The sequence below is a fragment of the Phytophthora sojae genome, assembly GCF_000149755.1.
Source record: "Phytophthora sojae unplaced genomic scaffold PHYSOscaffold_7, whole genome shotgun sequence".
NCBI classification, from domain to species: domain Eukaryota; phylum Oomycota; class Peronosporomycetes; order Peronosporales; family Peronosporaceae; genus Phytophthora; species Phytophthora sojae.
The window spans coordinates 2,123,955-2,145,997 of NW_009258121.1; the positions used below are offsets into that span (position 1 = coordinate 2,123,955).

At 63.0% G+C, this 22,043-nt stretch overlaps 38 non-coding genes across 38 annotated transcripts; all 38 read left to right on the forward strand.

The window, feature by feature from the left end:
* Positions 1–513: 513 nt before the first annotated feature.
* On the forward strand, positions 514–586 carry PHYSODRAFT_t1285. Its single transcript has one exon. It is a non-coding gene; the product is annotated as a tRNA-Phe (tRNA).
* Positions 587–1,081: 495 nt separating this feature from the next.
* Positions 1,082–1,154, forward strand: PHYSODRAFT_t1286. Its single transcript has one exon. It is a non-coding gene; the product is annotated as a tRNA-Phe (tRNA).
* Positions 1,155–1,649: 495 nt separating this feature from the next.
* PHYSODRAFT_t1287 lies at positions 1,650–1,722 on the forward strand. The gene has a single exon. It is a non-coding gene; the product is annotated as a tRNA-Phe (tRNA).
* Positions 1,723–2,217: 495 nt separating this feature from the next.
* Positions 2,218–2,290, forward strand: PHYSODRAFT_t1288. The gene has a single exon. It is a non-coding gene; the product is annotated as a tRNA-Phe (tRNA).
* A 496-nt stretch (positions 2,291–2,786) lies between these two features.
* On the forward strand, positions 2,787–2,859 carry PHYSODRAFT_t1289. Its single transcript has one exon. It is a non-coding gene; the product is annotated as a tRNA-Phe (tRNA).
* Positions 2,860–3,354: 495 nt separating this feature from the next.
* PHYSODRAFT_t1290 lies at positions 3,355–3,427 on the forward strand. Its single transcript has one exon. It is a non-coding gene; the product is annotated as a tRNA-Phe (tRNA).
* Positions 3,428–3,922: 495 nt separating this feature from the next.
* On the forward strand, positions 3,923–3,995 carry PHYSODRAFT_t1291. The gene has a single exon. It is a non-coding gene; the product is annotated as a tRNA-Phe (tRNA).
* Positions 3,996–4,490: 495 nt separating this feature from the next.
* Positions 4,491–4,563, forward strand: PHYSODRAFT_t1292. The gene has a single exon. It is a non-coding gene; the product is annotated as a tRNA-Phe (tRNA).
* A 495-nt stretch (positions 4,564–5,058) lies between these two features.
* PHYSODRAFT_t1293 lies at positions 5,059–5,131 on the forward strand. Its single transcript has one exon. It is a non-coding gene; the product is annotated as a tRNA-Phe (tRNA).
* A 495-nt stretch (positions 5,132–5,626) lies between these two features.
* On the forward strand, positions 5,627–5,697 carry PHYSODRAFT_t1294. Its single transcript has one exon. It is a non-coding gene; the product is annotated as a tRNA-Phe (tRNA).
* Positions 5,698–6,192: 495 nt separating this feature from the next.
* Positions 6,193–6,263, forward strand: PHYSODRAFT_t1295. The gene has a single exon. It is a non-coding gene; the product is annotated as a tRNA-Phe (tRNA).
* A 496-nt stretch (positions 6,264–6,759) lies between these two features.
* On the forward strand, positions 6,760–6,832 carry PHYSODRAFT_t1296. Its single transcript has one exon. It is a non-coding gene; the product is annotated as a tRNA-Phe (tRNA).
* A 496-nt stretch (positions 6,833–7,328) lies between these two features.
* Positions 7,329–7,399, forward strand: PHYSODRAFT_t1297. Its single transcript has one exon. It is a non-coding gene; the product is annotated as a tRNA-Phe (tRNA).
* A 496-nt stretch (positions 7,400–7,895) lies between these two features.
* On the forward strand, positions 7,896–7,966 carry PHYSODRAFT_t1298. Its single transcript has one exon. It is a non-coding gene; the product is annotated as a tRNA-Phe (tRNA).
* Positions 7,967–8,462: 496 nt separating this feature from the next.
* Positions 8,463–8,533, forward strand: PHYSODRAFT_t1299. The gene has a single exon. It is a non-coding gene; the product is annotated as a tRNA-Phe (tRNA).
* A 496-nt stretch (positions 8,534–9,029) lies between these two features.
* PHYSODRAFT_t1300 lies at positions 9,030–9,100 on the forward strand. Its single transcript has one exon. It is a non-coding gene; the product is annotated as a tRNA-Phe (tRNA).
* Positions 9,101–9,596: 496 nt separating this feature from the next.
* On the forward strand, positions 9,597–9,669 carry PHYSODRAFT_t1301. Its single transcript has one exon. It is a non-coding gene; the product is annotated as a tRNA-Phe (tRNA).
* A 495-nt stretch (positions 9,670–10,164) lies between these two features.
* On the forward strand, positions 10,165–10,237 carry PHYSODRAFT_t1302. Its single transcript has one exon. It is a non-coding gene; the product is annotated as a tRNA-Phe (tRNA).
* A 495-nt stretch (positions 10,238–10,732) lies between these two features.
* Positions 10,733–10,805, forward strand: PHYSODRAFT_t1303. Its single transcript has one exon. It is a non-coding gene; the product is annotated as a tRNA-Phe (tRNA).
* A 495-nt stretch (positions 10,806–11,300) lies between these two features.
* On the forward strand, positions 11,301–11,373 carry PHYSODRAFT_t1304. The gene has a single exon. It is a non-coding gene; the product is annotated as a tRNA-Phe (tRNA).
* Positions 11,374–11,868: 495 nt separating this feature from the next.
* Positions 11,869–11,941, forward strand: PHYSODRAFT_t1305. The gene has a single exon. It is a non-coding gene; the product is annotated as a tRNA-Phe (tRNA).
* Positions 11,942–12,436: 495 nt separating this feature from the next.
* On the forward strand, positions 12,437–12,509 carry PHYSODRAFT_t1306. The gene has a single exon. It is a non-coding gene; the product is annotated as a tRNA-Phe (tRNA).
* A 495-nt stretch (positions 12,510–13,004) lies between these two features.
* PHYSODRAFT_t1307 lies at positions 13,005–13,077 on the forward strand. The gene has a single exon. It is a non-coding gene; the product is annotated as a tRNA-Phe (tRNA).
* A 495-nt stretch (positions 13,078–13,572) lies between these two features.
* PHYSODRAFT_t1308 lies at positions 13,573–13,645 on the forward strand. Its single transcript has one exon. It is a non-coding gene; the product is annotated as a tRNA-Phe (tRNA).
* Positions 13,646–14,140: 495 nt separating this feature from the next.
* PHYSODRAFT_t1309 lies at positions 14,141–14,213 on the forward strand. Its single transcript has one exon. It is a non-coding gene; the product is annotated as a tRNA-Phe (tRNA).
* Positions 14,214–14,708: 495 nt separating this feature from the next.
* On the forward strand, positions 14,709–14,781 carry PHYSODRAFT_t1310. The gene has a single exon. It is a non-coding gene; the product is annotated as a tRNA-Phe (tRNA).
* Positions 14,782–15,276: 495 nt separating this feature from the next.
* On the forward strand, positions 15,277–15,349 carry PHYSODRAFT_t1311. The gene has a single exon. It is a non-coding gene; the product is annotated as a tRNA-Phe (tRNA).
* Positions 15,350–15,834: 485 nt separating this feature from the next.
* Positions 15,835–15,907, forward strand: PHYSODRAFT_t1312. The gene has a single exon. It is a non-coding gene; the product is annotated as a tRNA-Phe (tRNA).
* A 495-nt stretch (positions 15,908–16,402) lies between these two features.
* Positions 16,403–16,475, forward strand: PHYSODRAFT_t1313. Its single transcript has one exon. It is a non-coding gene; the product is annotated as a tRNA-Phe (tRNA).
* Positions 16,476–16,970: 495 nt separating this feature from the next.
* Positions 16,971–17,043, forward strand: PHYSODRAFT_t1314. Its single transcript has one exon. It is a non-coding gene; the product is annotated as a tRNA-Phe (tRNA).
* Positions 17,044–17,538: 495 nt separating this feature from the next.
* PHYSODRAFT_t1315 lies at positions 17,539–17,611 on the forward strand. The gene has a single exon. It is a non-coding gene; the product is annotated as a tRNA-Phe (tRNA).
* Positions 17,612–18,106: 495 nt separating this feature from the next.
* Positions 18,107–18,177, forward strand: PHYSODRAFT_t1316. Its single transcript has one exon. It is a non-coding gene; the product is annotated as a tRNA-Phe (tRNA).
* Positions 18,178–18,672: 495 nt separating this feature from the next.
* PHYSODRAFT_t1317 lies at positions 18,673–18,745 on the forward strand. Its single transcript has one exon. It is a non-coding gene; the product is annotated as a tRNA-Phe (tRNA).
* A 495-nt stretch (positions 18,746–19,240) lies between these two features.
* On the forward strand, positions 19,241–19,313 carry PHYSODRAFT_t1318. Its single transcript has one exon. It is a non-coding gene; the product is annotated as a tRNA-Phe (tRNA).
* A 495-nt stretch (positions 19,314–19,808) lies between these two features.
* Positions 19,809–19,879, forward strand: PHYSODRAFT_t1319. Its single transcript has one exon. It is a non-coding gene; the product is annotated as a tRNA-Phe (tRNA).
* A 496-nt stretch (positions 19,880–20,375) lies between these two features.
* PHYSODRAFT_t1320 lies at positions 20,376–20,446 on the forward strand. The gene has a single exon. It is a non-coding gene; the product is annotated as a tRNA-Phe (tRNA).
* Positions 20,447–20,942: 496 nt separating this feature from the next.
* PHYSODRAFT_t1321 lies at positions 20,943–21,013 on the forward strand. Its single transcript has one exon. It is a non-coding gene; the product is annotated as a tRNA-Phe (tRNA).
* A 496-nt stretch (positions 21,014–21,509) lies between these two features.
* Positions 21,510–21,580, forward strand: PHYSODRAFT_t1322. The gene has a single exon. It is a non-coding gene; the product is annotated as a tRNA-Phe (tRNA).
* The last annotated feature ends 463 nt before the right edge of the window (positions 21,581–22,043 follow it).

The following is a 22,043-nucleotide window of genomic DNA, read 5'->3' on the forward strand; positions in this document are numbered from 1 at the left end:
AGGATCCCCGTCGCGGCACTTTTGCGTCCTTTTGCTGTGCTCGCCGCACTCGTTTCTGCGGCTCTGCGGGTCTGACACGCTGCCTACCATGGCGTGCCCATCGTGCTCGCTGCTGTCGCGCTGTTTCTCACCCGCGACGATTCCTACTGACCGGCTGCAGTCGGTGTGGCTGGCCCCGGGCTCAAGCGAGCTGCGGGTCAATTTCGACCAGCGCTGTTTGGTGTTCCGACACGTCTATAGCTACGAACACGGCACCGAGTGGGCGGCAGGACGTGGTAGCCCGGGCCAATGCGCTCGGGACGGCGTCAATAGTGCGTAGCGACGAGATACACTCGGCATGATCGGAGGTCTCGTTCGATGCGGGATGGCGTCGGAGCGGGGATCGGATTGGCCACGTAGGTAGAGGAGGGGACGGCGGCGGTGTGCGGGCAGCGTGTGTGGGCACGGGAAGCGTTGTGTTGTGCATGCGAGGGCGCAAAATTTTGGGGCAGGCGGGTAGGTTTGATTTTTGGCGCCTCGATAGCTCAGTTGGGAGAGCGTCAGACTGAAGATCTGAAGGTCCCTGGTTCGATCCCGGGTCGCGGCACTTTTGCGTCCTTTTGCTGTGCTCGCCGCACTCGTTTCTGCGGCTCTGCGGGTCTGGCACGCTGCCTACCATGGCGTGCCCATCGTGCTCGCTGCTGTCGCGCTGTTTCTCACCCGCGACGATTCCTACTGACCGGCTGCAGTCGGTGTGGCTGGCCCCGGGCTCAAGCGAGCTGCGGGTCAATTTCGACCAGCGCTGTTTGGTGTTCCGACACGTCTATAGCTACGAACACGGCACCGAGTGGGCGGCAGGACGTGGTAGCCCGGGCCAATGCGCTCGGGACGGCGTCAATAGTGCGTAGCGACGAGATACACTCGGCATGATCGGAGGTCTCGTTCGATGCGGGATGGCGTCGGAGCGGGGATCGGATTGGCCACGTAGGTAGAGGAGGGGACGGCGGCGGTGTGCGGGCAGCGTGTGTGGGCACGGGAAGCGTTGTGTTGTGCATGCGAGGGCGCAAAATTTTGGGGCAGGCGGGTAGGTTTGACTTTTGGCGCCTCGATAGCTCAGTTGGGAGAGCGTCAGACTGAAGATCTGAAGGTCCCTGGTTCGATCCCGGGTCGCGGCACTTTTGCGTCCTTTTGCTGTGCTCGCCGCACTCGTTTCTGCGGCTCTGCGGGTCTGGCACGCTGCCTACCATGGCGTGCCCATCGTGCTCGCTGCTGTCGCGCTGTTTCTCACCCGCGACGATTCCTACTGACCGGCTGCAGTCGGTGTGGCTGGCCCCGGGCTCAAGCGAGCTGCGGGTCAATTTCGACCAGCGCTGTTTGGTGTTCCGACACGTCTATAGCTACGAACACGGCACCGAGTGGGCGGCAGGACGTGGTAGCCCGGGCCAATGCGCTCGGGACGGCGTCAATAGTGCGTAGCGACGAGATACACTCGGCATGATCGGAGGTCTCGTTCGATGCGGGATGGCGTCGGAGCGGGGATCGGATTGGCCACGTAGGTAGAGGAGGGGACGGCGGCGGTGTGCGGGCAGCGTGTGTGGGCACGGGAAGCGTTGTGTTGTGCATGCGAGGGCGCAAAATTTTGGGGCAGGCGGGTAGGTTTGACTTTTGGCGCCTCGATAGCTCAGTTGGGAGAGCGTCAGACTGAAGATCTGAAGGTCCCTGGTTCGATCCCGGGTCGCGGCACTTTTGCGTCCTTTTGCTGTGCTCGCCGCACTCGTTTCTGCGGCTCTGCGGGTCTGGCACGCTGCCTACCATGGCGTGCCCATCGTGCTCGCTGCTGCCGCGCTGTTTCTCACCCGCGACGATTCCTACTGACCGGCTGCAGTCGGTGTGGCTGGCCCCGGGCTCAAGCGAGCTGCGGGTCAATTTCGACCAGCGCTGTTTGGTGTTCCGACACGTGTATAGCTACGAACACGGCACCGAGTGGGCGGCAGGACGTGGTAGCCCGGGCCAATGCGCTCGGGACGGCGTCAATAGTGCGTAGCGACGAGATACACTCGGCATGATCGGAGGTCTCGTTCGATGCGGGATGGCGTCGGAGCGGGGATCGGATTGGCCACGTAGGTAGAGGAGGGGACGGCGGCGGTGTGCGGGCAGCGTGTGTGGGCACGGGAAGCGTTGTGTTGTGCATGCGAGGGCGCAAAATTTTGGGGCAGGCGGGTAGGTTTGATTTTTGGCGCCTCGATAGCTCAGTTGGGAGAGCGTCAGACTGAAGATCTGAAGGTCCCTGGTTCGATCCCGGGTCGCGGCACTTTTGCGTCCTTTTGCTGTGCTCGCCGCACTCGTTTCTGCGGATCTGCACTGTCTGGCACGCTGCCTACCATGGCGTGCCCATCGTGCTCGCTGCTGTCGCGCTGTTTCTCACCCGCGACGATTCCTACTGACCGGCTGCAGTCGGTGTGGCTGGCCCCGGGCTCAAGCGAGCTGCGGGTCAATTTCGACCAGCGCTGTTTGGTGTTCCGACACGTGTATAGCTACGAACACGGCACCGAGTGGGCGGCAGGACGTGGTAGCCCGGGCCAATGCGCTCGGGACGGCGTCAATAGTGCGTAGCGACGAGATACACTCGGCATGATCGGAGGTCTCGTTCGATGCGGGATGGCGTCGGAGCGGGGATCGGATTGGCCACGTAGGTAGAGGAGGGGACGGCGGCGGTGTGCGGGCAGCGTGTGTGGGCACGGGAAGCGTTGTGTTGTGCATGCGAGGGCGCAAAATTTTGGGGCAGGCGGGTAGGTTTGACTTTTGGCGCCTCGATAGCTCAGTTGGGAGAGCGTCAGACTGAAGATCTGAAGGTCCCTGGTTCGATCCCGGGTCGCGGCACTTTTGCGTCCTTTTGCTGTGCTCGCCGCACTCGTTTCTGCGGCTCTGCGGGTCTGGCACGCTGCCTACCATGGCGTGCCCATCGTGCTCGCTGCTGCCGCGCTGTTTCTCACCCGCGACGATTCCTACTGACCGGCTGCAGTCGGTGTGGCTGGCCCCGGGCTCAAGCGAGCTGCGGGTCAATTTCGACCAGCGCTGTTTGGTGTTCCGACACGTCTATAGCTACGAACACGGCACCGAGTGGGCGGCAGGACGTGGTAGCCCGGGCCAATGCGCTCGGGACGGCGTCAATAGTGCGTAGCGACGAGATACACTCGGCATGATCGGAGGTCTCGTTCGATGCGGGATGGCGTCGGAGCGGGGATCGGATTGGCCACGTAGGTAGAGGAGGGGACGGCGGCGGTGTGCGGGCAGCGTGTGTGGGCACGGGAAGCGTTGTGTTGTGCATGCGAGGGCGCAAAATTTTGGGGCAGGCGGGTAGGTTTGACTTGTGGCGCCTCGATAGCTCAGTTGGGAGAGCGTCAGACTGAAGATCTGAAGGTCCCTGGTTCGATCCCGGGTCGCGGCACTTTTGCGTCCTTTTGCTGTGCTCGCCGCACTCGTTTCTGCGGCTCTGCGGGTCTGGCACGCTGCCTACCATGGCGTGCCCATCGTGCTCGCTGCTGCCGCGCTGTTTCTCACCCGCGACGATTCCTACTGACCGGCTGCAGTCGGTGTGGCTGGCCCCGGGCTCAAGCGAGCTGCGGGTCAATTTCGACCAGCGCTGTTTGGTGTTCCGACACGTGTATAGCTACGAACACGGCACCGAGTGGGCGGCAGGACGTGGTAGCCCGGGCCAATGCGCTCGGGACGGCGTCAATAGTGCGTAGCGACGAGATACACTCGGCATGATCGGAGGTCTCGTTCGATGCGGGATGGCGTCGGAGCGGGGATCGGATTGGCCACGTAGGTAGAGGAGGGGACGGCGGCGGTGTGCGGGCAGCGTGTGTGGGCACGGGAAGCGTTGTGTTGTGCATGCGAGGGCGCAAAATTTGGGGGCAGGCGGGTAGGTTTGACTTTTGGCGCCTCGATAGCTCAGTTGGGAGAGCGTCAGACTGAAGATCTGAAGGTCCCTGGTTCGATCCCGGGTCGCGGCACTTTTGCGTCCTTTTGCTGTGCTCGCCGCACTCGTTTCTGCGGCTCTGCGGGTCTGGCACGCTGCCTACCATGGCGTGCCCATCGTGCTCGCTGCTGCCGCGCTGTTTCTCACCCGCGACGATTCCTACTGACCGGCTGCAGTCGGTGTGGCTGGCCCCGGGCTCAAGCGAGCTGCGGGTCAATTTCGACCAGCGCTGTTTGGTGTTCCGACACGTCTATAGCTACGAACACGGCACCGAGTGGGCGGCAGGACGTGGTAGCCCGGGCCAATGCGCTCGGGACGGCGTCAATAGTGCGTAGCGACGAGATACACTCGGCATGATCGGAGGTCTCGTTCGATGCGGGATGGCGTCGGAGCGGGGATCGGATTGGCCACGTAGGTAGAGGAGGGGACGGCGGCGGTGTGCGGGCAGCGTGTGTGGGCACGGGAAGCGTTGTGTTGTGCATGCGAGGGCGCAAAATTTGGGGGCAGGCGGGTAGGTTTGATTTTTGGCGCCTCGATAGCTCAGTTGGGAGAGCGTCAGACTGAAGATCTGAAGGTCCCTGGTTCGATCCCGGGTCGCGGCACTTTTGCGTCCTTTTGCTGTGCTCGCCGCACTCGTTTCTGCGGCTCTGCGGGTCTGACACGCTGCCTACCATGGCGTGCCCATCGTGCTCGCTGCTGCCGCGCTGTTTCTCACCCGCGACGACTCCTACTGACCGGCTGCAGTCGGTGTGGCTGGCCCCGGGCTCAAGCGAGCTGCGGGTCAATTTCGACCAGCGCTGTTTGGTGTTCCGACACGTCTATAGCTACGAACACGGCACCGAGTGGGCGGCAGGACGTGGTAGCCCGGGCCAATGCGCTCGGGACGGCGTCAATAGTGCGTAGCGACGAGATACACTCGGCATGATCGGAGGTCTCGTTCGATGCGGGATGGCGTCGGAGCGGGGATCGGATTGGCCACGTAGGTAGAGGAGGGGACGGCGGCGGTGTGCGGGCAGCGTGTGTGGGCACGGGAAGCGTTGTGTTGTGCATGCGAGGGCGCAAAATTTGGGGGCAGGCGGGTAGGTTTGACTTTTGGCGCCTCGATAGCTCAGTTGGGAGAGCGTCAGACTGAAGATCTGAAGGTCCCTGGTTCGATCCCGGGTCGCGGCACTTTTGCGTCCTTTTGCTGTGCTCGCCGCACTCGTTTCTGCGGCTCTGCGGGTCTGGCACGCTGCCTACCATGGCGTGCCCATCGTGCTCGCTGCTGCCGCGCTGTTTCTCACCCGCGACGACTCCTACTGACCGGCTGCAGTCGGTGTGGCTGGCCCCGGGCTCAAGCGAGCTGTGGGTCAATTTCGACCAGCGCTGTTTGGTGTTCCGACACGTCTATAGCTACGAACACGGCACCGAGTGGGCGGCAGGACGTGGTAGCCCGGGCCAATGCGCTCGGGACGGCGTCAATAGTGCGTAGCGACGAGATACACTCGGCATGATCGGAGGTCTCGTTCGATGCGGGATGGCGTCGGAGCGGGGATCGGATTGGCCACGTAGGTAGAGGAGGGGACGGCGGCGGTGTGCGGGCAGCGTGTGTGGGCACGGGAAGCGTTGTGTTGTGCATGCGAGGGCGCAAAATTTTGGGGCAGGCGGGTAGGTTTGACTTTTGGCGCCTCGATAGCTCAGTTGGGAGAGCGTCACTGAAGATCTGAAGGTCCCTGGTTCGATCCCGGGTCGCGGCACTTTTGCGTCCTTTTGCTGTGCTCGCCGCACTCGTTTCTGCGGCTCTGCGGGTCTGACACGCTGCCTACCATGGCGTGCCCATCGTGCTCGCTGCTGCCGCGCTGTTTCTCACCCGCGACGATTCCTACTGACCGGCTGCAGTCGGTGTGGCTGGCCCCGGGCTCAAGCGAGCTGTGGGTCAATTTCGACCAGCGCTGTTTGGTGTTCCGACACGTCTATAGCTACGAACACGGCACCGAGTGGGCGGCAGGACGTGGTAGCCCGGGCCAATGCGCTCGGGACGGCGTCAATAGTGCGTAGCGACGAGATACACTCGGCATGATCGGAGGTCTCGTTCGATGCGGGATGGCGTCGGAGCGGGGATCGGATTGGCCACGTAGGTAGAGGAGGGGACGGCGGCGGTGTGCGGGCAGCGTGTGTGGGCACGGGAAGCGTTGTGTTGTGCATGCGAGGGCGCAAAATTTTGGGGCAGGCGGGTAGGTTTGACTTTTGGCGCCTCGATAGCTCAGTTGGGAGAGCGTCACTGAAGATCTGAAGGTCCCTGGTTCGATCCCGGGTCGCGGCACTTTTGCGTCCTTTTGCTGTGCTCGCCGCACTCGTTTCTGCGGCTCTGCGGTGTCTGGCACGCTGCCTACCATGGCGTGCCCATCGTGCTCGCTGCTGTCGCGCTGTTTCTCACCCGCGACGACTCCTACTGACCGGCTGCAGTCGGTGTGGCTGGCCCCGGGCTCAAGCGAGCTGTGGGTCAATTTCGACCAGCGCTGTTTGGTGTTCCGACACGTGTATAGCTACGAACACGGCACCGAGTGGGCGGCAGGACGTGGTAGCCCGGGCCAATGCGCTCGGGACGGCGTCAATAGTGCGTAGCGACGAGATACACTCGGCATGATCGGAGGTCTCGTTCGATGCGGGATGGCGTCGGAGCGGGGATCGGATTGGCCACGTAGGTAGAGGAGGGGACGGCGGCGGTGTGCGGGCAGCGTGTGTGGGCACGGGAAGCGTTGTGTTGTGCATGCGAGGGCGCAAAATTTTGGGGCAGGCGGGTAGGTTTGATTTTTGGCGCCTCGATAGCTCAGTTGGGAGAGCGTCAGACTGAAGATCTGAAGGTCCCTGGTTCGATCCCGGGTCGCGGCACTTTTGCGTCCTTTTGCTGTGCTCGCCGCACTCGTTTCTGCGGCTCTGCGGTGTCTGGCACGCTGCCTACCATGGCGTGCCCATCGTGCTCGCTGCTGCCGCGCTGTTTCTCACCCGCGACGACTCCTACTGACCGGCTGCAGTCGGTGTGGCTGGCCCCGGGCTCAAGCGAGCTGCGGGTCAATTTCGACCAGCGCTGTTTGGTGTTCCGACACGTCTATAGCTACGAACACGGCACCGAGTGGGCGGCAGGACGTGGTAGCCCGGGCCAATGCGCTCGGGACGGCGTCAATAGTGCGTAGCGACGAGATACACTCGGCATGATCGGAGGTCTCGTTCGATGCGGGATGGCGTCGGAGCGGGGATCGGATTGGCCACGTAGGTAGAGGAGGGGACGGCGGCGGTGTGCGGGCAGCGTGTGTGGGCACGGGAAGCGTTGTGTTGTGCATGCGAGGGCGCAAAATTTTGGGGCAGGCGGGTAGGTTTGACTTTTGGCGCCTCGATAGCTCAGTTGGGAGAGCGTCACTGAAGATCTGAAGGTCCCTGGTTCGATCCCGGGTCGCGGCACTTTTGCGTCCTTTTGCTGTGCTCGCCGCACTCGTTTCTGCGGCTCTGCGGTGTCTGGCACGCTGCCTACCATGGCGTGCCCATCGTGCTCGCTGCTGCCGCGCTGTTTCTCACCCGCGACGACTCCTACTGACCGGCTGCAGTCGGTGTGGCTGGCCCCGGGCTCAAGCGAGCTGTGGGTCAATTTCGACCAGCGCTGTTTGGTGTTCCGACACGTCTATAGCTACGAACACGGCACCGAGTGGGCGGCAGGACGTGGTAGCCCGGGCCAATGCGCTCGGGACGGCGTCAATAGTGCGTAGCGACGAGATACACTCGGCATGATCGGAGGTCTCGTTCGATGCGGGATGGCGTCGGAGCGGGGATCGGATTGGCCACGTAGGTAGAGGAGGGGACGGCGGCGGTGTGCGGGCAGCGTGTGTGGGCACGGGAAGCGTTGTGTTGTGCATGCGAGGGCGCAAAATTTTGGGGCAGGCGGGTAGGTTTGACTTTTGGCGCCTCGATAGCTCAGTTGGGAGAGCGTCACTGAAGATCTGAAGGTCCCTGGTTCGATCCCGGGTCGCGGCACTTTTGCGTCCTTTTGCTGTGCTCGCCGCACTCGTTTCTGCGGCTCTGCGGTGTCTGGCACGCTGCCTACCATGGCGTGCCCATCGTGCTCGCTGCTGCCGCGCTGTTTCTCACCCGCGACGACTCCTACTGACCGGCTGCAGTCGGTGTGGCTGGCCCCGGGCTCAAGCGAGCTGTGGGTCAATTTCGACCAGCGCTGTTTGGTGTTCCGACACGTCTATAGCTACGAACACGGCACCGAGTGGGCGGCAGGACGTGGTAGCCCGGGCCAATGCGCTCGGGACGGCGTCAATAGTGCGTAGCGACGAGATACACTCGGCATGATCGGAGGTCTCGTTCGATGCGGGATGGCGTCGGAGCGGGGATCGGATTGGCCACGTAGGTAGAGGAGGGGACGGCGGCGGTGTGCGGGCAGCGTGTGTGGGCACGGGAAGCGTTGTGTTGTGCATGCGAGGGCGCAAAATTTTGGGGCAGGCGGGTAGGTTTGATTTTTGGCGCCTCGATAGCTCAGTTGGGAGAGCGTCACTGAAGATCTGAAGGTCCCTGGTTCGATCCCGGGTCGCGGCACTTTTGCGTCCTTTTGCTGTGCTCGCCGCACTCGTTTCTGCGGCTCTGCGGTGTCTGGCACGCTGCCTACCATGGCGTGCCCATCGTGCTCGCTGCTGCCGCGCTGTTTCTCACCCGCGACGACTCCTACTGACCGGCTGCAGTCGGTGTGGCTGGCCCCGGGCTCAAGCGAGCTGTGGGTCAATTTCGACCAGCGCTGTTTGGTGTTCCGACACGTGTATAGCTACGAACACGGCACCGAGTGGGCGGCAGGACGTGGTAGCCCGGGCCAATGCGCTCGGGACGGCGTCAATAGTGCGTAGCGACGAGATACACTCGGCATGATCGGAGGTCTCGTTCGATGCGGGATGGCGTCGGAGCGGGGATCGGATTGGCCACGTAGGTAGAGGAGGGGACGGCGGCGGTGTGCGGGCAGCGTGTGTGGGCACGGGAAGCGTTGTGTTGTGCATGCGAGGGCGCAAAATTTTGGGGCAGGCGGGTAGGTTTGACTTTTGGCGCCTCGATAGCTCAGTTGGGAGAGCGTCACTGAAGATCTGAAGGTCCCTGGTTCGATCCCGGGTCGCGGCACTTTTGCGTCCTTTTGCTGTGCTCGCCGCACTCGTTTCTGCGGCTCTGCGGTGTCTGGCACGCTGCCTACCATGGCGTGCCCATCGTGCTCGCTGCTGCCGCGCTGTTTCTCACCCGCGACGATTCCTACTGACCGGCTGCAGTCGGTGTGGCTGGCCCCGGGCTCAAGCGAGCTGTGGGTCAATTTCGACCAGCGCTGTTTGGTGTTCCGACACGTGTATAGCTACGAACACGGCACCGAGTGGGCGGCAGGACGTGGTAGCCCGGGCCAATGCGCTCGGGACGGCGTCAATAGTGCGTAGCGACGAGATACACTCGGCATGATCGGAGGTCTCGTTCGATGCGGGATGGCGTCGGAGCGGGGATCGGATTGGCCACGTAGGTAGAGGAGGGGACGGCGGCGGTGTGCGGGCAGCGTGTGTGGGCACGGGAAGCGTTGTGTTGTGCATGCGAGGGCGCAAAATTTTGGGGCAGGCGGGTAGGTTTGACTTGTGGCGCCTCGATAGCTCAGTTGGGAGAGCGTCAGACTGAAGATCTGAAGGTCCCTGGTTCGATCCCGGGTCGCGGCACTTTTGCGTCCTTTTGCTGTGCTCGCCGCACTCGTTTCTGCGGCTCTGCGGGTCTGACACGCTGCCTACCATGGCGTGCCCATCGTGCTCGCTGCTGTCGCGCTGTTTCTCACCCGCGACGATTCCTACTGACCGGCTGCAGTCGGTGTGGCTGGCCCCGGGCTCAAGCGAGCTGCGGGTCAATTTCGACCAGCGCTGTTTGGTGTTCCGACACGTCTATAGCTACGAACACGGCACCGAGTGGGCGGCAGGACGTGGTAGCCCGGGCCAATGCGCTCGGGACGGCGTCAATAGTGCGTAGCGACGAGATACACTCGGCATGATCGGAGGTCTCGTTCGATGCGGGATGGCGTCGGAGCGGGGATCGGATTGGCCACGTAGGTAGAGGAGGGGACGGCGGCGGTGTGCGGGCAGCGTGTGTGGGCACGGGAAGCGTTGTGTTGTGCATGCGAGGGCGCAAAATTTTGGGGCAGGCGGGTAGGTTTGATTTTTGGCGCCTCGATAGCTCAGTTGGGAGAGCGTCAGACTGAAGATCTGAAGGTCCCTGGTTCGATCCCGGGTCGCGGCACTTTTGCGTCCTTTTGCTGTGCTCGCCGCACTCGTTTCTGCGGCTCTGCGGGTCTGGCACGCTGCCTACCATGGCGTGCCCATCGTGCTCGCTGCTGCCGCGCTGTTTCTCACCCGCGACGATTCCTACTGACCGGCTGCAGTCGGTGTGGCTGGCCCCGGGCTCAAGCGAGCTGCGGGTCAATTTCGACCAGCGCTGTTTGGTGTTCCGACACGTGTATAGCTACGAACACGGCACCGAGTGGGCGGCAGGACGTGGTAGCCCGGGCCAATGCGCTCGGGACGGCGTCAATAGTGCGTAGCGACGAGATACACTCGGCATGATCGGAGGTCTCGTTCGATGCGGGATGGCGTCGGAGCGGGGATCGGATTGGCCACGTAGGTAGAGGAGGGGACGGCGGCGGTGTGCGGGCAGCGTGTGTGGGCACGGGAAGCGTTGTGTTGTGCATGCGAGGGCGCAAAATTTTGGGGCAGGCGGGTAGGTTTGACTTTTGGCGCCTCGATAGCTCAGTTGGGAGAGCGTCAGACTGAAGATCTGAAGGTCCCTGGTTCGATCCCGGGTCGCGGCACTTTTGCGTCCTTTTGCTGTGCTCGCCGCACTCGTTTCTGCGGCTCTGCGGGTCTGGCACGCTGCCTACCATGGCGTGCCCATCGTGCTCGCTGCTGCCGCGCTGTTTCTCACCCGCGACGATTCCTACTGACCGGCTGCAGTCGGTGTGGCTGGCCCCGGGCTCAAGCGAGCTGCGGGTCAATTTCGACCAGCGCTGTTTGGTGTTCCGACACGTCTATAGCTACGAACACGGCACCGAGTGGGCGGCAGGACGTGGTAGCCCGGGCCAATGCGCTCGGGACGGCGTCAATAGTGCGTAGCGACGAGATACACTCGGCATGATCGGAGGTCTCGTTCGATGCGGGATGGCGTCGGAGCGGGGATCGGATTGGCCACGTAGGTAGAGGAGGGGACGGCGGCGGTGTGCGGGCAGCGTGTGTGGGCACGGGAAGCGTTGTGTTGTGCATGCGAGGGCGCAAAATTTTGGGGCAGGCGGGTAGGTGTGATTTTTGGCGCCTCGATAGCTCAGTTGGGAGAGCGTCAGACTGAAGATCTGAAGGTCCCTGGTTCGATCCCGGGTCGCGGCACTTTTGCGTCCTTTTGCTGTGCTCGCCGCACTCGTTTCTGCGCCTCTGCGGGTCTGACACGCTGCCTACAATGGCGTGCCCATCGTGCTCGCTGCTGTCGCGCTGTTTCTCACCCGTGACGACTCCTACTGACCGGCTGCAGTCGGTGTGGCTGGCCCCGGGCTCAAGCGAGCTGCGGGTCAATTTCGACCAGCGCTGTTTGGTGTTCCGACACGTGTATAGCTACGAACACGGCACCGAGTGGGCGGCAGGACGTGGTAGCCCGGGCCAATGCGCTCGGGACGGCGTCAATAGTGCGTAGCGACGAGATACACTCGGCATGATCGGAGGTCTCGTTCGATGCGGGATGGCGTCGGAGCGGGGATCGGATTGGCCACGTAGGTAGAGGAGGGGACGGCGGTGGTGTGCGGGCAGCGTGTGTGGGCACGGGAAGCGTTGTGTTGTGCATGCGAGGGCGCAAAATTTTGGGGCAGGCGGGTAGGTTTGATTTTTGGCGCCTCGATAGCTCAGTTGGGAGAGCGTCAGACTGAAGATCTGAAGGTCCCTGGTTCGATCCCGGGTCGCGGCACTTTTGCGTCCTTTTGCTGTGCTCGCCGCACTCGTTTCTGCGGCTCTGCGGGTCTGGCACGCTGCCTACCATGGCGTGCCCATCGTGCTCGCTGCTGCCGCGCTGTTTCTCACCCGCGACGATTCCTACTGACCGGCTGCAGTCAGTGTGGCTGGCCCCGGGCTCAAGCGAGCTGCGGGTCAATTTCGACCAGCGCTGTTTGGTGTTCCGACACGTGTATAGCTACGAACACGGCACCGAGTGGGCGGCAGGACGTGGTAGCCCGGGCCAATGCGCTCGGGACGGCGTCAATAGTGCGTAGCGACGAGATACACTCGGCATGATCGGAGGTCTCGTTCGATGCGGGATGGCGTCGGAGCGGGGATCGGATTGGCCACGTAGGTAGAGGAGGGGACGGCGGCGGTGTGCGGGCAGCGTGTGTGGGCACGGGAAGCGTTGTGTTGTGCATGCGAGGGCGCAAAATTTTGGGGCAGGCGGGTAGGTTTGATTTTTGGCGCCTCGATAGCTCAGTTGGGAGAGCGTCAGACTGAAGATCTGAAGGTCCCTGGTTCGATCCCGGGTCGCGGCACTTTTGCGTCCTTTTGCTGTGCTCGCCGCACTCGTTTCTGCGGCTCTGCGGGTCTGGCACGCTGCCTACCATGGCGTGCCCATCGTGCTCGCTGCTGCCGCGCTGTTTCTCACCCGCGACGATTCCTACTGACCGGCTGCAGTCAGTGTGGCTGGCCCCGGGCTCAAGCGAGCTGCGGGTCAATTTCGACCAGCGCTGTTTGGTGTTCCGACACGTGTATAGCTACGAACACGGCACCGAGTGGGCGGCAGGACGTGGTAGCCCGGGCCAATGCGCTCGGGACGGCGTCAATAGTGCGTAGCGACGAGATACACTCGGCATGATCGGAGGTCTCGTTCGATGCGGGATGGCGTCGGAGCGGGGATCGGATTGGCCACGTAGGTAGAGGAGGGGACGGCGGCGGTGTGCGGGCAGCGTGTGTGGGCACGGGAAGCGTTGTGTTGTGCATGCGAGGGCGCAAAATTTTGGGGCAGGCGGGTAGGTTTGATTTTTGGCGCCTCGATAGCTCAGTTGGGAGAGCGTCAGACTGAAGATCTGAAGGTCCCTGGTTCGATCCCGGGTCGCGGCACTTTTGCGTCCTTTTGCTGTGCTCGCCGCACTCGTTTCTGCGGCTCTGCGGGTCTGACACGCTGCCTACCATGGCGTGCCCATCGTGCTCGCTGCTGTCGCGCTGTTTCTCACCCGCGACGATTCCTACTGACCGGCTGCAGTCGGTGTGGCTGGCCCCGGGCTCAAGCGAGCTGCGGGTCAATTTCGACCAGCGCTGTTTGGTGTTCCGACACGTCTATAGCTACGAACACGGCACCGAGTGGGCGGCAGGACGTGGTAGCCCGGGCCAATGCGCTCGGGACGGCGTCAATAGTGCGTAGCGACGAGATACACTCGGCATGATCGGAGGTCTCGTTCGATGCGGGATGGCGTCGGAGCGGGGATCGGATTGGCCACGTAGGTAGAGGAGGGGACGGCGGCGGTGTGCGGGCAGCGTGTGTGGGCACGGGAAGCGTTGTGTTGTGCATGCGAGGGCGCAAAATTTTGGGGCAGGCGGGTAGGTTTGACTTTTGGCGCCTCGATAGCTCAGTTGGGAGAGCGTCAGACTGAAGATCTGAAGGTCCCTGGTTCGATCCCGGGTCGCGGCACTTTTGCGTCCTTTTGCTGTGCTCGCCGCACTCGTTTCTGCGGCTCTGCGGGTCTGACACGCTGCCTACCATGGCGTGCCCATCGTGCTCGCTGCAGTCGCGCTATTTCTCACCCGTGACGACTCCTACTGACCGGCTGCAGTCAGTGTGGCTGGCCCCGGGCTCAAGCGAGCTGCGGGTCAATTTCGACCAGCGCTGTTTGGTGTTCCGACACGTCTATAGCTACGAACACGGCACCGAGTGGGCGGCAGGACGTGGTAGCCCGGGCCAATGCGCTCGGGACGGCGTCAATAGTGCGTAGCGACGAGATACACTCGGCATGATCGGAGGTCTCGTTCGATGCGGGATGGCGTCGGAGCGGGGATCGGATTGGCCACGTAGGTAGAGGAGGGGACGGCGGCGGTGTGCGGGCAGCGTGTGTGGGCACGGGAAGCGTTGTGTTGTGCATGCGAGGGCGCAAAATTTTGGGGCAGGCGGGTAGGTTTGACTTTTGGCGCCTCGATAGCTCAGTTGGGAGAGCGTCAGACTGAAGATCTGAAGGTCCCTGGTTCGATCCCGGGTCGCGGCACTTTTGCGTCCTTTTGCTGTGCTCGCCGCACTCGTTTCTGCGGCTCTGCGGGTCTGACACGCTGCCTACCATGGCGTGCCCATCGTGCTCGCTGCTGTCGCGCTATTTCTCACCCGTGACGACTCCTACTGACCGGCTGCAGTCAGTGTGGCTGGCCCCGGGCTCAAGCGAGCTGCGGGTCAATTTCGACCAGCGCTGTTTGGTGTTCCGACACGTCTATAGCTACGAACACGGCACCGAGTGGGCGGCAGGACGTGGTAGCCCGGGCCAATGCGCTCGGGACGGCGTCAATAGTGCGTAGCGACGAGATACACTCGGCATGATCGGAGGTCTCGTTCGATGCGGGATGGCGTCGGAGCGGGGATCGGATTGGCCACGTAGGTAGAGGAGGGGACGGCGGCGGTGTGCGGGCAGCGTGTGTGGGCACGGGAAGCGTTGTGTTGTGCATGCGAGGGCGCAAAATTTTGGGGCAGGCGGGTAGGTTTGACTTTTGGCGCCTCGATAGCTCAGTTGGGAGAGCGTCAGACTGAAGATCTGAAGGTCCCTGGTTCGATCCCGGGTCGCGGCACTTTTGCGTCCTTTTGCTGTGCTCGCCGCACTCGTTTCTGCGGCTCTGCGGGTCTGACACGCTGCCTACCATGGCGTGCCCATCGTGCTCGCTGCTGCCGCGCTGTTTCTCACCCGCGACGATTCCTACTGACCGGCTGCAGTCGGTGTGGCTGGCCCCGGGCTCAAGCGAGCTGCGGGTCAATTTCGACCAGCGCTGTTTGGTGTTCCGACACGTCTATAGCTACGAACACGGCACCGAGTGGGCGGCAGGACGTGGTAGCCCGGGCCAATGCGCTCGGGACGGCGTCAATAGTGCGTAGCGACGAGATACACTCGGCATGATCGGAGGTCTCGTTCGATGCGGGATGGCGTCGGAGCGGGGATCGGATTGGCCACGTAGGTAGAGGAGGGGACGGCGGCGGTGTGCGGGCAGCGTGTGTGGGCACGGGAAGCGTTGTGTTGTGCATGCGAGGGCGCAAAATTTTGGGGCAGGCGGGTAGGTTTGATTTTTGGCGCCTCGATAGCTCAGTTGGGAGAGCGTCAGACTGAAGATCTGAAGGTCCCTGGTTCGATCCCGGGTCGCGGCACTTTTGCGTCCTTTTGCTGTGCTCGCCGCACTCGTTTCTGCGGCTCTGCGGGTCTGGCACGCTGCCTACCATGGCGTGCCCATCGTGCTCGCTGCTGCCGCGCTGTTTCTCACCCACGACGACTGGCTGCAGTCGGTGTGGCTGGCCCCGGGCTCAAGCGAGCTGCGGGTCAATTTCGACCAGCGCTGTTTGGTGTTCCGACACGTGTATAGCTACGAACACGGCACCGAGTGGGCGGCAGGACGTGGTAGCCCGGGCCAATGCGCTCGGGACGGCGTCAATAGTGCGTAGCGACGAGATACACTCGGCATGATCGGAGGTCTCGTTCGATGCGGGATGGTGTCGGAGCGGGGATCGGATTGGCCACGTAGGTAGAGGAGGGGACGGCGGCGGTGTGCGGGCAGCGTGTGTGGGCACGGGAAGCGTTGTGTTGTGCATGCGAGGGCGCAAAATTTTGGGGCAGGCGGGTAGGTTTGACTTTTGGCGCCTCGATAGCTCACTTGGGAGAGCGTCAGACTGAAGATCTGAAGGTCCCTGGTTCGATCCCGGGTCGCGGCACTTTTGCGTCCTTTTGCTGTGCTCGCCGCACTCGTTTCTGCGACTCTGCGGGTCTGACACGCTGCCTACCATGGCGTGCCCATCGTGCTCGCTGCTGTCGCGCTGTTTCTCACCCGTGACGACTCCTACTGACCGGCTGCAGTCGGTGTGGCTGGCCCCGGGCTCAAGCGAGCTGCGGGTCAATTTCGACCAGCGCTGTTTGGTGTTCCGACACGTCTATAGCTACGAACACGGCACCGAGTGGGCGGCAGGACGTGGTAGCCCGGGCCAATGCGCTCGGGACGGCGTCAATAGTGCGTAGCGACGAGATACACTCGGCATGATCGGAGGTCTCGTTCGATGCGGGATGGCGTCGGAGCGGGGATCGGATTGGCCACGTAGGTAGAGGAGGGGACGGCGGCGGTGTGCGGGCAGCGTGTGTGGGCACGGGAAGCGTTGTGTTGTGCATGCGAGGGCGCAAAATTTTGGGGCAGGCGGGTAGGTTTGATTTTTGGCGCCTCGATAGCTCAGTTGGGAGAGCGTCAGACTGAAGATCTGAAGGTCCCTGGTTCGATCCCGGGTCGCGGCACTTTTGCGTCCTTTTGCTGTGCTCGCCGCACTCGTTTCTGCGACTCTGCGGGTCTGACACGCTGCCTACCATGGCGTGCCCATCGTGCTCGCTGCTGTCGCGCTGTTTCTCACCCGTGACGACTCCTACTGACCGGCTGCAGTCGGTGTGGCTGGCCCCGGGCTCAAGCGAGCTGCGGGTCAATTTCGACCAGCGCTGTTTGGTGTTCCGACACGTCTATAGCTACGAACACGGCACCGAGTGGGCGGCAGGACGTGGTAGCCCGGGCCAATGCGCTCGGGACGGCGTCAATAGTGCGTAGCGACGAGATACACTCGGCATGATCGGAGGTCTCGTTCGATGCGGGATGGCGTCGGAGCGGGGATCGGATTGGCCACGTAGGTAGAGGAGGGGACGGCGGCGGTGTGCGGGCAGCGTGTGTGGGCACGGGAAGCGTTGTGTTGTGCATGCGAGGGCGCAAAATTTTGGGGCAGGCGGGTAGGTTTGACTTTTGGCGCCTCGATAGCTCAGTTGGGAGAGCGTCAGACTGAAGATCTGAAGGTCCCTGGTTCGATCCCGGGTCGCGGCACTTTTGCGTCCTTTTGCTGTGCTCGCCGCACTCGTTTCTGCGGCTCTGCGGGTCTGACACGCTGCCTACCATGGCGTGCCCATCGTGCTCGCTGCTGCCGCGCTGTTTCTCACCCGCGACGACTCCTACTGACCGGCTGCAGTCGGTGTGGCTGGCCCCGGGCTCAAGCGAGCTGCGGGTCAATTTCGACCAGCGCTGTTTGGTGTTCCGACACGTCTATAGCTACGAACACGGCACCGAGTGGGCGGCAGGACGTGGTAGCCCGGGCCAATGCGCTCGGGACGGCGTCAATAGTGCGTAGCGACGAGATACACTCGGCATGATCGGAGGTCTCGTTCGATGCGGGATGGCGTCGGAGCGGGGATCGGATTGGCCACGTAGGTAGAGGAGGGGACGGCGGCGGTGTGCGGGCAGCGTGTGTGGGCACGGGAAGCGTTGTGTTGTGCATGCGAGGGCGCAAAATTTTGGGGCAGGCGGGTAGGTTTGATTTTTGGCGCCTCGATAGCTCAGTTGGGAGAGCGTCAGACTGAAGATCTGAAGGTCCCTGGTTCGATCCCGGGTCGCGGCACTTTTGCGTCCTTTTGCTGTGCTCGCCGCACTCGTTTCTGCGCCTCTGCGGGTCTGACACGCTGCCTACCATGGCGTGCCCATCGTGCTCGCTGCTGTCGCGCTGTTTCTCACCCGTGACGACTCCTACTGACCGGCTGCAGTCGGTGTGGCTGGCCCCGGGCTCAAGCGAGCTGCGGGTCAATTTCGACCAGCGCTGTTTGGTGTTCCGACACGTGTATAGCTACGAACACGGCACCGAGTGGGCGGCAGGACGTGGTAGCCCGGGCCAATGCGCTCGGGACGGCGTCAATAGTGCGTAGCGACGAGATACACTCGGCATGATCGGAGGTCTCGTTCGATGCGGGATGGCGTCGGAGCGGGGATCGGATTGGCCACGTAGGTAGAGGAGGGGACGGCGGCGGTGTGCGGGCAGCGTGTGTGGGCACGGGAAGCGTTGTGTTGTGCATGCGAGGGCGCAAAATTTTGGGGCAGGCGGGTAGGTTTGACTTTTGGCGCCTCGATAGCTCAGTTGGGAGAGCGTCACTGAAGATCTGAAGGTCCCTGGTTCGATCCCGGGTCGCGGCACTTTTGCGTCCTTTTGCTGTGCTCGCCGCACTCGTTTCTGCGGCTCTGCGGGTCTGACACGCTGCCTACCATGGCGTGCCCATCGTGCTCGCTGCTGCCGCGCTGTTTCTCACCCGCGACGATTCCTACTGACCGGCTGCAGTCGGTGTGGCTGGCCCCGGGCTCAAGCGAGCTGCGGGTCAATTTCGACCAGCGCTGTTTGGTGTTCCGACACGTGTATAGCTACGAACACGGCACCGAGTGGGCGGCAGGACGTGGTAGCCCGGGCCAATGCGCTCGGGACGGCGTCAATAGTGCGTAGCGACGAGATACACTCGGCATGATCGGAGGTCTCGTTCGATGCGGGATGGCGTCGGAGCGGGGATCGGATTGGCCACGTAGGTAGAGGAGGGGACGGCGGCGGTGTGCGGGCAGCGTGTGTGGGCACGGGAAGCGTTGTGTTGTGCATGCGAGGGCGCAAAATTTTGGGGCAGGCGGGTAGGTTTGATTTTTGGCGCCTCGATAGCTCAGTTGGGAGAGCGTCAGACTGAAGATCTGAAGGTCCCTGGTTCGATCCCGGGTCGCGGCACTTTTGCGTCCTTTTGCTGTGCTCGCCGCACTCGTTTCTGCGGCTCTGCGGGTCTGACACGCTGCCTACCATGGCGTGCCCATCGTGCTCGCTGCTGTCGCGCTGTTTCTCACCCGTGACGATTCCTACTGACCGGCTGCAGTCGGTGTGGCTGGCCCCGGGCTCAAGCGAGCTGCGGGTCAATTTCGACCAGCGCTGTTTGGTGTTCCGACACGTGTATAGCTACGAACACGGCACCGAGTGGGCGGCAGGACGTGGTAGCCCGGGCCAATGCGCTCGGGACGGCGTCAATAGTGCGTAGCGACGAGATACACTCGGCATGATCGGAGGTCTCGTTCGATGCGGGATGGCGTCGGAGCGGGGATCGGATTGGCCACGTAGGTAGAGGAGGGGACGGCGGCGGTGTGCGGGCAGCGTGTGTGGGCACGGGAAGCGTTGTGTTGTGCATGCGAGGGCGCAAAATTTTGGGGCAGGCGGGTAGGTTTGATTTTTGGCGCCTCGATAGCTCAGTTGGGAGAGCGTCAGACTGAAGATCTGAAGGTCCCTGGTTCGATCCCGGGTCGCGGCACTTTTGCGTCCTTTTGCTGTGCTCGCCGCACTCGTTTCTGCGGCTCTGCGGGTCTGACACGCTGCCTACCATGGCGTGCCCATCGTGCTCGCTGCTGCCGCGCTGTTTCTCACCCGCGACGATTCCTACTGACCGGCTGCAGTCGGTGTGGCTGGCCCCGGGCTCAAGCGAGCTGTGGGTCAATTTCGACCAGCGCTGTTTGGTGTTCCGACACGTGTATAGCTACGAACACGGCACCGAGTGGGCGGCAGGACGTGGTAGCCCGGGCCAATGCGCTCGGGACGGCGTCAATAGTGCGTAGCGACGAGATACACTCGGCATGATCGGAGGTCTCGTTCGATGCGGGATGGCGTCGGAGCGGGGATCGGATTGGCCACGTAGGTAGAGGAGGGGACGGCGGCGGTGTGCGGGCAGCGTGTGTGGGCACGGGAAGCGTTGTGTTGTGCATGCGAGGGCGCAAAATTTTGGGGCAGGCGGGTAGGTTTGACTTTTGGCGCCTCGATAGCTCAGTTGGGAGAGCGTCACTGAAGATCTGAAGGTCCCTGGTTCGATCCCGGGTCGCGGCACTTTTGCGTCCTTTTGCTGTGCTCGCCGCACTCGTTTCTGCGGCTCTGCGGTGTCTGGCACGCTGCCTACCATGGCGTGCCCATCGTGCTCGCTGCTGTCGCGCTGTTTCTCACCCGCGACGATTCCTACTGACCGGCTGCAGTCGGTGTGGCTGGCCCCGGGCTCAAGCGAGCTGCGGGTCAATTTCGACCAGCGCTGTTTGGTGTTCCGACACGTCTATAGCTACGAACACGGCACCGAGTGGGCGGCAGGACGTGGTAGCCCGGGCCAATGCGCTCGGGACGGCGTTAATAGTGCGTAGCGACGAGATACACTCGGCATGATCGGAGGTCTCGTTCGATGCGGGATGGCGTCGGAGCGGGGATCGGATTGGCCACGTAGGTAGAGGAGGGGACGGCGGCGGTGTGCGGGCAGCGTGTGTGGGCACGGGAAGCGTTGTGTTGTGCATGCGAGGGCGCAAAATTTTGGGGCAGGCGGGTAGGTTTGACTTTTGGCGCCTCGATAGCTCAGTTGGGAGAGCGTCACTGAAGATCTGAAGGTCCCTGGTTCGATCCCGGGTCGCGGCACTTTTGCGTCCTTTTGCTGTGCTCGCCGCACTCGTTTCTGCGGCTCTGCGGTGTCTGGCACGCTGCCTACCATGGCGTGCCCATCGTGCTCGCTGCTGTCGCGCTGTTTCTCACCCGCGACGATTCCTACTGACCGGCTGCAGTCGGTGTGGCTGGCCCCGGGCTCAAGCGAGCTGCGGGTCAATTTCGACCAGCGCTGTTTGGTGTTCCGACACGTCTATAGCTACGAACACGGCACCGAGTGGGCGGCAGGACGTGGTAGCCCGGGCCAATGCGCTCGGGACGGCGTCAATAGTGCGTAGCGACGAGATACACTCGGCATGATCGGAGGTCTCGTTCGATGCGGGATGGCGTCGGAGCGGGGATCGGATTGGCCACGTAGGTAGAGGAGGGGACGGCGGCGGTGTGCGGGCAGCGTGTGTGGGCACGGGAAGCGTTGTGTTGTGCATGCGAGGGCGCAAAATTTTGGGGCAGGCGGGTAGGTTTGACTTTTGGCGCCTCGATAGCTCAGTTGGGAGAGCGTCACTGAAGATCTGAAGGTCCCTGGTTCGATCCCGGGTCGCGGCACTTTTGCGTCCTTTTGCTGTGCTCGCCGCACTCGTTTCTGCGGCTCTGCGGTGTCTGGCACGCTGCCTACCATGGCGTGCCCATCGTGCTCGCTGCTGCCGCGCTGTTTCTCACCCGCGACGATTCCTACTGACCGGCTGCAGTCGGTGTGGCTGGCCCCGGGCTCAAGCGAGCTGTGGGTCAATTTCGACCAGCGCTGTTTGGTGTTCCGACACGTCTATAGCTACGAACACGGCACCGAGTGGGCGGCAGGACGTGGTAGCCCGGGCCAATGCGCTCGGGACGGCGTCAATAGTGCGTAGCGACGAGATACACTCGGCATGATCGGAGGTCTCGTTCGATGCGGGATGGCGTCGGAGCGGGGATCGGATTGGCCACGTAGGTAGAGGAGGGGACGGCGGCGGTGTGCGGGCAGCGTGTGTGGGCACGGGAAGCGTTGTGTTGTGCATGCGAGGGCGCAAAATTTGGGGGCAGGCGGGTAGGTTTGACTTTTGGCGCCTCGATAGCTCAGTTGGGAGAGCGTCACTGAAGATCTGAAGGTCCCTGGTTCGATCCCGGGTCGCGGCACTTTTGCGTCCTTTTGCTGTGCTCGCCGCACTCGTTTCTGCGGCTCTGCGGTGTCTGGCACGCTGCCTACCATGGCGTGCCCATCGTGCTCGCTGCTGCCGCGCTGTTTCTCACCCGCGACGACTCCTACTGACCGGCTGCAGTCGGTGTGGCTGGCCCCGGGCTCAAGCGAGCTGTGGGTCAATTTCGACCAGCGCTGTTTGGTGTTCCGACACGTGTATAGCTACGAACACGGCACCGAGTGGGCGGCAGGACGTGGTAGCCCGGGCCAATGCGCTCGGGACGGCGTCAATAGTGCGTAGCGACGAGATACACTCGGCATGATCGGAGGTCTCGTTCGATGCGGGATGGCGTCGGAGCGGGGATCGGATTGGCCACGTAGGTAGAGGAGGGGACGGCGGCGGTGTGCGGGCAGCGTGTGTGGGCACGGGAAGCGTTGTGTTGTGCATGCGAGGGCGCAAAA